Source organism: Phocoena phocoena, chromosome X (assembly GCF_963924675.1).
Source record: "Phocoena phocoena chromosome X, mPhoPho1.1, whole genome shotgun sequence".
NCBI classification, from domain to species: domain Eukaryota; kingdom Metazoa; phylum Chordata; class Mammalia; order Artiodactyla; family Phocoenidae; genus Phocoena; species Phocoena phocoena.
The window spans coordinates 126,083,420-126,092,835 of record NC_089240.1 but is presented as its reverse complement, the minus strand read 5'-3'; the positions used below and the strand labels follow the sequence as shown (position 1 = coordinate 126,092,835).

The following is a 9,416-nucleotide window of genomic DNA, read 5'->3' as shown; positions in this document are numbered from 1 at the left end:
CTTTTCCTTTCTGAAGATTTGTTGTGTCTTCTGTAAAATTGTGATAATGATAGAAATGGCGCCCTCCTCATTGGGTTGCTGGGAGAATTCGTGATGCAGGTGACGGTGCTTGGCACTATGACCACCAGAGAACTCAGAACTGCAAGGGACCTCAGAGACAGTCTTGTCCAACCCAGAAGGAGAGTGAGCTGCCCAAAGCCTCCGAGTGATCTCCTAACACCTTCCCCTCACACTCACACACACCCCCACCAGTGCCCATATGAGGGGTGGAAGTGGCCCAGCTCCCAAACAAACACTGGGCACCCGGATCCACCCCCATGGGGCTTCCCAAAGCTCCAGAGAGGCAGCTCCAGGAGAGAGCGGGTTTCTAGCTGTCAAGTGAAGAAAGTGTCTCAAGCAGTAGGGTGATCAACGGTGCCGACCGCTGCTGAAAGACCAAGCATGATAGGACTGTGAATGGATGAAACAAACTTTTTCTGTAAAAGACCAGATAGTAAATATTTTCAGCTTGGTGGGCCATATAGTCTCTGTCACAACTACTTAACTCTGCCCTTGTCTATAACAAAAGCAGTTATAGACAATAGGTAAATGAATGGGTGTGACTATGTGTGCCAATAAAACTTTACTTATAGACATGGAAAGTTGAATGTTGCATCATTGCACGTGTCACAAAATATTCTTCTTTTTTATTTTTCTCAAGTATTCTTAGCTGGCAGCCCATGTGAACACAGGCAGTAGGCAACCTTTGGCCCCGGGGCCCTAGTTTGGCCAGTCATGGTCTCAGTCAGTGATTCTCAGCCTTTGCTGTGTATTAGAATCACCAGGGGAGGTTTTAGAAAAACACTAGTGCCTTACCCCACCCTGGCCAAGCACATCAAAGTCTCAGAGTGGTGCCTGGCAGGGGATAATTTTAAAAGCTTCCCTGATACCTAGCAATTCAGTGGATTGGATAAGCAAAATATGGTACATCCCTTTTTCCGCCCTCTCCCCCCTCCCCCCGAGCACCGCTCCGGCTGCAGTGCGCTCGCTCTGAGCTCCGGGCTCCTACTAAGCTAGCACCGCCGTCGTCTCCATCTAGTCGCCGTTATGATCATCTACCGGGACCTCATCAGCCATGATGAGATGTTCTCCGACATCTACAAGATCCAGGAGGTCGAGGACGGCCTGTGTCTGGGGGTGGAGGGGAAGATGGTCCATAGGACAGAGGGTAACATTGATGACTCGCTCATTGGTGGAAACGCCTCCGCTGAAGGCCCCGAGGGAGAAGGTACCGAAAGCACAGTAATCACTGGTGTGGATATTGTCATGAACCATCACTTGCAGGAAACCAGCTTCACAAAAGAAGCCTACAAGAAGTACATCAAAGATTACATGAAGTCAATCAAAGGGAAGCTTGAAGAACAGAGACCAGAAAGAGGAAAACCTGTTATGACAGGGGCTGCAGAACAGATCAAGCACATCCTTGCTAATTTCAAAAACTATCAGTTCTTTATTGGTGAAAACAGGAATCTAGATGGCATGGCTGCTCTGCTGGACTGCAGTGAGGATGGTGTGACCCCACATATGATTTTCCTTAAGGACGGTTTAGAAATGGAAAAATGTTAACAAATTTGGCTGTTACTTTGGATCTATCACCTGCTCGTCATAACAGGCTGGCTGCTGCATTTCATCCACACAACACCAGGACTTAGACAAATGGGACTGATGTCATCTGGAGCTCTTCTTTTTTTTTTTTTTGCGGTACTTGGGCCTCCCACTGCCGTGGCCCCTCCCTCCGCGGAGCACAGGCTCCGGACGCGCAGGCCCAGCGGCCATGGCCCACGGGCCCAGCCGCTCCGCGGCATGCGGGATCCTCCCGGACCGGGCCACGAACCCGCGTCCCCTGCCTCGGCAGGCGGACTCCCAACCACTGCGCCACCAGGGAAGCCCTGGAGCTCTTCATTTTGATGTTGATTTGTTTGGAGCGGAGGCACTGTTTTTGAGAAAAAAAAAAAACATGTCATGTAGGTTGTCTAAAAATAAAATGCATTTAAACTCAAAAAAAATGTGGTGCATCCATACAATGGAATATTATTCATCCATAAAAAGGAACGAGATTCTAATACACGCTGCAGCATGGATAAGCCGAGAAAACACATTATGCTGAGTGAAGGGAGACAGACGCAAAATGTCGCATATTATGTGATTTATTTGTATGAATTGTCCAGAACAGGCAAATCCATAGAGACAGAAAGGAGATTCACAGTTGCCAGGGGCTGGGGGAGGGGAACAGGGAGTGAGTGCTAATGAGCTTGGGGTTTCCTTTGGGGATGATGGAAATATTCTGGAAGTATTGTAAATAGAGGTGATTGTCATGCAATACTGTGAATGTACTAAATGCCACTGAATTGTATACTCGAAAAGGGTGAAATTTACCTCAATTTAAAAATAAAGAAGGCTTCCCTGATGATCCTATCATGTCACTAGGGTTGAGAACCAGGGGACCAGTGGAAGGAGACAGCAAATTTCAAAGCAGTAAGCCGGAAGTGAGGTAGAGTCCAGCGCAGAGGCCTTGGGAGTAGAAAGAAAGGGCCCTTAACCCTTCCTGGGCTGCGAGCGGCACTACGTTCTACTAAGGCCTGAGGGGTAAAGTGGAGCCAGCCAGAACGGCAGGAAGGTCACTGCCGACAGTGGCAACAGGTAGGAAAATCTGGAGGCACGGAGCAGTACAGCAGGCTCAGGCCAGCTCATGTAGGGCTTTGTAGGCTCTGATTGAGATGGAGAGCCCTTAACATGAGACTGACGGATTTGAAGCAAAGGAAAAACATGATTAGATTTACCTTTTAAGAGGCTCCCTCTGGCTGCTGGGTGGAGAACGGGCTGCAGTTATTCCCGACAGATACGGGTGCGCACGTCCAAGGTTGGTTAGGGGACAGAGTTTGCAGGCCTTAGTCATGGAGTGGGTGAGACTAGGAGAGGGGTTGAAGCTGCTTCCTAGCTTTGGGGCCCCAGCAACTGGGAGATTGGTGGTGCCATTTCCTGAGATGGGGACCACTCGAGGGAGTGGCAGGATGATTTTGGGGACAAGGCTGAACAGGCCTGTTTTGGACATTGCAGTGCCCCCTGAAAAGCCATTAGACAGGAGGCGATGCCTATTGAAAACCGAAAAGAGGTATTTTTTAAATGTTTTTAACTTTTTATTTATTTACTTTAAAAATTCATTTTATTTATTTTTGGCTGTGTTGGGTCTTTGTTGCTGTGTGTGGGCTTTCTCTAATTGCAGCGAGCGGGGCCTACTCTTCGTTGTGGTGCGCGGGCTTCTCATTGCGGTGGCTTCTCTTGTTGCGGAGCACGGGCTCTAGGTGCGCGGGCTTCAGTAGTTGTGGCTCACGGGCTCAGTAGTTGTGGCGCACGGACCTAGTTGTTCTGCGGCATGTGGGATCTTCCCGGACCAGGGCTCGAACCCGTGTCCCCTGCATTGGCAGGCGGATTCTTAACCAATGTACCACCAGGGAAGTCTGACAAGAGGTATTTTTGAACACAATGTTATTACTATTAATTGGTTGCTGTTTCCACACTTGCATTCTGTAATTTTTTCCGGGAGGTTTCTTCAACTTCTTCGATGACATGCAAAGACATAAAGAGGCTAAACGCTGGTTTCTGTGGTTTGAGTCTCCCGAGCGTTTCAGGGAGACTTCACCGGATGCGTTAAATAAGGTCCATGTTTGGGAGGCAAACGTTAAGTCCTAGTCCTTCAGAGGTCAGGGTTCAGAGTGGGAAACGCTGTCTCACGAATATTACAGAGAGATAAGTTATTTTTTGCCAAATGCTTACGCAAATTCCATATTAACTCGACTGAGCACTAGAAAGAAATTTACAGAACAGTCTCTTGAATTAGGAAAATATGCAGGTATAAGGCTTTGCCCTGCTTGACTTGGCACGCAGGCTTCCAGAAGACGGGTTGGTGTTCTGCATTTAGATTTCCAGAGCAGAGGACTCCTTCTCATGGTAATGAGCCTTGAAACTAGGTGGTGACCCACTGGCATTTTGCACCTGTCTTCTTTTCCTCCTGGATTCTTGTCACCGTGACCACCATTGACAGGATCGTCACTGTAGTATGGTCCTTGATGTGTTAAGAAAACACTTCAAACACGCAATGGGAATTCTAACAGGGATCAAAAAGGATGAGATGATTTGTGTCTCCAGGGAAGTTGTTGTACTGGATTACAAAATGCTCCGGTCAAAGGGTCCCTTCCAGGGGTGAGCAACTGTCGCATGCGGTAGCCATAGGAATGAATGAGGGAGGGGGGTTCTGTGGAAACACGGGATGCAAATCTGCCCGCTGTCTGTGAAGCTGAAGCTCCTGACCGGCCACACTGTCTTGTCTCCAGGAGACAGAGCTGGAGAGCGGAATCCCAGCCTGCCCCGAGGCAGATGCTGGGCTCTGTACAGCAGAGTCCTGAGTCTCCTGAAAGAAGTGGAACCATGAAATACCAATCTGATCTCGTCACCCTGCAGCCTCACCCCAGCCCCACTTAAAACTCTTCGGGGTTCCCAGTTGCGTTTGCATACAGTCCAAACTTCAACTGCTCTAGGAACCCTGCATGACCTGGCTCCAGGCGGTTCAAATTCAAAGGCTCATTTCTCGGCTTTTGCTTCAGCGGTTCTCTTGGAACCCACACGCCCCGCCATCGGCACGGTGAACTACTCCTTTTCCTTTTAGTCAGCTCTTCGATGCTCCCACAGTGCCCTGTGCTCCCCTCTCTAACTGCCTCTATCACCTGACTGCTTGTTGTCTGTTTCCTCCCCACAGGGCACCCTGGACATCCTTTGTTCCCTGAGAACAGGGCCAGGTGGACACAGCCATCCTCTCCTTTCTATGGCCACTGTTGCCTCTGCCACATACATAGCCTGAATCCAGACACTTCTCTTCAGCCCCAGGCTCCCAGCTTCTCCGCCAAGACGATGCCAGTAACCACTCCTGTGGACCACTCTCCCTGCCCCTCACTTTCCCTGGCTTTCTGCTGCTTAATGCTTACAACCCTTCGGCGGCTTCGCTCTGTCCTCAGGATCAAAGCTCTGCTCATTAGCATGGCATTCAAGGCTCTGCCTGACCTTGCCTTACTAGAAGATCCAAGAGAGGAGAGAATAGGAACATTGTGGAGAGGAGGAGGCGACCGAGGGATAATTCGCTTACAACTCAAAAAATATGAGAGGGAACATTGTTTTCGAATCCATTTTCAGGGCTTCTGTTTACACATGGGGTGTGTTCCAAAAAATCCCCATGTATCAGGGCCCTGGATGGGCTAAATATTGCTGGCATAGCCAGGGCTTCGCAGACTTGTGAATATCACTGGTGAGTAGATTTCTTTATTTTAAATTTGGCGACGGGCAGGGTTGCCAACATTTTATTTTGCAAAGCAGGCACATTGAACAAAACACTGCCATCTTTTCGTGAAATAAAGGACTTCTGTGTACCCAGAAAAGTCCATGATTTCAGGATAAAGGTCAGCACTCTCGCTTTATGGGGGGGAATTACCGCAACAGTCTCACTTCCTTGTATCGCCCGAGACTGGTAAAGACTCGCCCCTGCTATCAGGCATTCGGGGAACTGTTGTAGCCCCTGGTGCACCGGCTCCCGCAGCTGGTTGTCTGCATTGCAGTGCTTCGCAGGGGGGCTATGTCTCTTTTTTTTTTTTTACAGCTTTATTGGAGTCTAATTGCTTTACAATGGTGTGTTAGTTTCTGCTTTATAACAAAGTGAATCAGTTATACATATACGTATGTTCCCATATCTCTTCCCTCTTGCATCTCCCTCCCTCCCACCCTCCCTATCCCACCCCTCTAGGTGGTCACAAAGCACCGAGCTGATCTCCCTGTGCTATGTGGCTGCTTCCCACTAGCTATGTACCTTACGTTTGGTAGTGTATATATGTCCATGCCAGTCTCTCACTTTGTCACAGCTCACCCTTCCCCCTCCCCATATCCTCAAGTCCATTCTCCAGTAGGTCTGTGTCTATTCATGCCTTACCCCTAGGTTCTTCATGACATTTTTTTTCCCTTAAATTCCATATATATGTGTTAGCGTACGGTATTTGCCTTTCTCTTTCTGACTTACTTCATTCTGTATGACAGAATCTAGGTCCATCCACCTCATTACACACAGCTCAAATTCGTTTCTTTTTATGGCTGAGTAATATTCCATTGTATATATGTGCCACATCTTCTTTGTCCATTCATCCGATGATGGACACTTAGGTTGTTTCCATCTCCGGGCTATTGTAAATAGAGCTGCAGTGAACATTTTGGTACATGACTCTTTTTGAATTATGGTTTTCTCAGGGTATTAGTGGGATTGCTGGGTCATATGGTAGTTCTATTTGTAGTTTTTAAAGGAACCTCCATACTGTTCTCCATAGTGGCTGTATCAATTTACATTCCCACCAACAGTGCAAGAGGGTCCCCTTTTCTCCACACCCTCTCCAGCATTCACTGTTTGTAGATTTTTTGATGATGGCCATTCTGACCGGTATGAGATGATATCTCACTGTAGTTTTGATTTGCATTTCTCTAATGATTCTGTCTCTTAATTGGCTCACATGGTGGGGGGCTGGGTGGGTGGGGGGAGTGCTGGTCCCTTTCCCACCTACTCTGGAGCCCATCCCGGCCCCTCAAACTACTTTGGTTAAAGGGATTAGGACCCAAGGCTGTGGGAGGAGAGGAAGCAGACAGAAGGACTGCTGAAGCCCTGAGCACAAGCTGAGCTGCCTTGGGTCCCGGGGCCAAAGGGTGACCCTGAGTCGGGGCAAGTCCTTTGTCCTCGCCCCTGCCCTCACGTGGACTCCGTCTCCACTCTGGTGCCCCAAGGATCAGGAATCGGCTGCTGACATGGACAGTGGTGCCCTCCAGATGGGCACCTTCAACAGTGATGGGGCTGATGGCAAGGCCATTCCAGAGGCCTGGTGGGCAGATGCTACCAGGTGGGTCTAATTTTGGCCACAGGAGAGGGTGGCCCCCTTGGGGGACTTTGCAAGGAGCGGTTTGTGGCACTTGGGAGCAATAACAGGAACTCTGTGCTAATAGTGAGAGAACAGCTGTTCTGTTCTGGAATTTAGAACACATCTTCCTAAGGACATGGCGGGGTGTGACGGAAGACCAGGCTTGCTCTCAGAAGCCTATGTAACTCAGATTAGTGTAAGCCCTCCCAGCTCCATCTGTGCCTCTCCTGAACTCCCAGACTAGCCTGGTGGCCATCTGTCCATGTCACACTTCTCTTCCTAGGTCAGTGCTGAGGAAAGGTGGGTGTTTTAGGAGAGGAGCTCGTCAGGCCAAATGGTTTTCCAAGTGGTGAACATCTGCAGGATATGAGAAGTTCAGGAAGGGGTGAGGAGTAGAAGGAGGGTGGCGTGGAGACAAGGCAGGCTTGGTGGGGGGGTCAGTCCCAGCGCCACATGCACTGGCAATGGGGAGTGTGTGTATTCAGGGGGCACAGAATCATGGCTTCTAAGTGTAGAATTTCCTGTATGCAAATCAGCTCCACGATCAATTGCAGTTCAGCAGGGTAGCAGCTACTTGAGAGGCTCACCAAGTTCCAGGGAGGTCCTTAGCCTGGTAGGCTCAGGGCCTGATGTCATCGGTTCCCTCAGACTCACACTAACCTAACTTATAAGAGACTGAGAGACAAACCAGGCCTCGGATGAATCATTTTACATAGGGAGAGTTATCTGGCAGGATAACTGACCTCGGACATTTGCAATATTTTGACTAAAGGCCTGTTTCTTTGTTCTTTGGGTTTTTTTGAGTGGGTGTCTTTTGGCCCATGATAAACACGATCCTTTTCTGTTGCTTCTTGTTCCCGTGCCAGCTCCTGTGCTCATCCCCTGTCCTACAGGAGCACGCTCTTTAGGCCCCGCACCATCGCCTGTTACTATTCATCCTTGCCATAGTTCAATTTGCTAGAATGGAGGCCAACACACTTTTCCTGTAAAGCGCTAGGTAGTAGCTATTTTAGGCTGTGTGGGCTCCATGGTCTCTGTTGCAACTATTCAGTTCTGCGGTGGTAGCAGAAAAACAGCCATAGACAATACAGAAACGAACGCGCGTGGCTGTGTTCCCGCCACTTCATGGATCCTGACACGTGAATTTCGTCTAAACGTCCCCTGTCACAAAATGACCTTCTTTTGATTTTTTCAACCGTTTAAAGGTACAAATACCATTCCTAGTTTGCAGGTCATACAAAAGGGCGGGTGGACTGTAGTTGACCTGCAGGCCAGTGTGCCAACGACGCCTGAGCTAGAAAAGTCTTCCTGCATGTTACACTGTGGCCAGTGTCTTGCTGCTGGCATTGAGGTATCTCTACTACACGTTGACCAGTTAGAGCCCCAGCTGCGAGTGACTGAGATGCCTCACTTAGAGGCTGCATTTTCCTCACTTCCTCAAGCCTCCTCAGTGTAGCTGAGTGTGTAGGTGCTGAGGTTCACCCATCAGAGCCTGAAGGGCTCTAAAAGAGCATGATGTCTAGTGCCCTCCTTACAGGTGGGACTCCTGAAGCCCGAAGGCAAGGGAATGGCACAGGGCACCCGGAGTTAGTGGGAAAACTGGGGGCATATTCGCATCCTGGAATACACAGCAACTGCCCAACCTCACAGTAGCCAGTATTTCTTTAGCCGTTACAAGAGTAACAAGTAATGCGTCTCCGCTCACTGTGTCCGAGGCCACTTGCTTTCCAGTATCTCATTTAATCCTTGGCACGACCTTATTGCGTCCAGCCAGGATCGCCACTCTGTCTGGCTCGGAAGCACATGTTCTTAGCCATTCACCTGCTGGGGTTCCTGGTGATCCCCCTGTCCCCCTTTGACAGTATGGGACTGGACCTGGTTAACTCCGCAATCTCAAGGAATCTCCATTTTGCTCCTTTTCCCTCATTAATTATTGAGGTGATACATGAAGTTGTTGTGGGAATAAAAAAGAAGAATAAAACGCCTGGAATATGCCATGTATATAATGTGTGTGTTCAGTAACCACTAGCTATTTCTGTTAATTCTCCTGCTAGTGTCATAGAATAAGCACTGCCCTGAAAATCAGAATATCCACTCACTCCTTGTATGTTTTGTTTTTGCAGCCCCAAGATTCAGAGCAATGGAAAGAAGTCACAGAGGGAAAGATTTTGGCTCCATCTCAGGGAGACCCCCGCCCCCTACTATGGCTCAGAAGGTGGGGGAAGCCTCTGGGGGAGTATGGAGGTGCGGCCCTGTGGGAGACACAGGAAGCCTTCCGAAGGGACACTGCGGGGAGATGGTAGGAGCCACCCTCAAGGAGGATGTGGCCCAGGGCAGCCTGTGTCGAATAATGGCAGGGACAGGCTCGACGACTCCGGGGAGCAGCGGCGCTTTCTCTTTGTCTTTGAAAGCCGGCTGCAGCCGGAGCCCTTCTTGAGA

At 49.3% G+C, this 9,416-nt stretch overlaps 1 pseudogene; it reads left to right on the top strand.

Annotated features, from left to right (window-relative positions):
- Positions 1–1,086: 1,086 nt before the first annotated feature.
- LOC136142686 (translationally-controlled tumor protein pseudogene) lies at positions 1,087–1,605 on the top strand (annotated as a pseudogene).
- Positions 1,606–9,416: the final 7,811 nt, after the last annotated feature.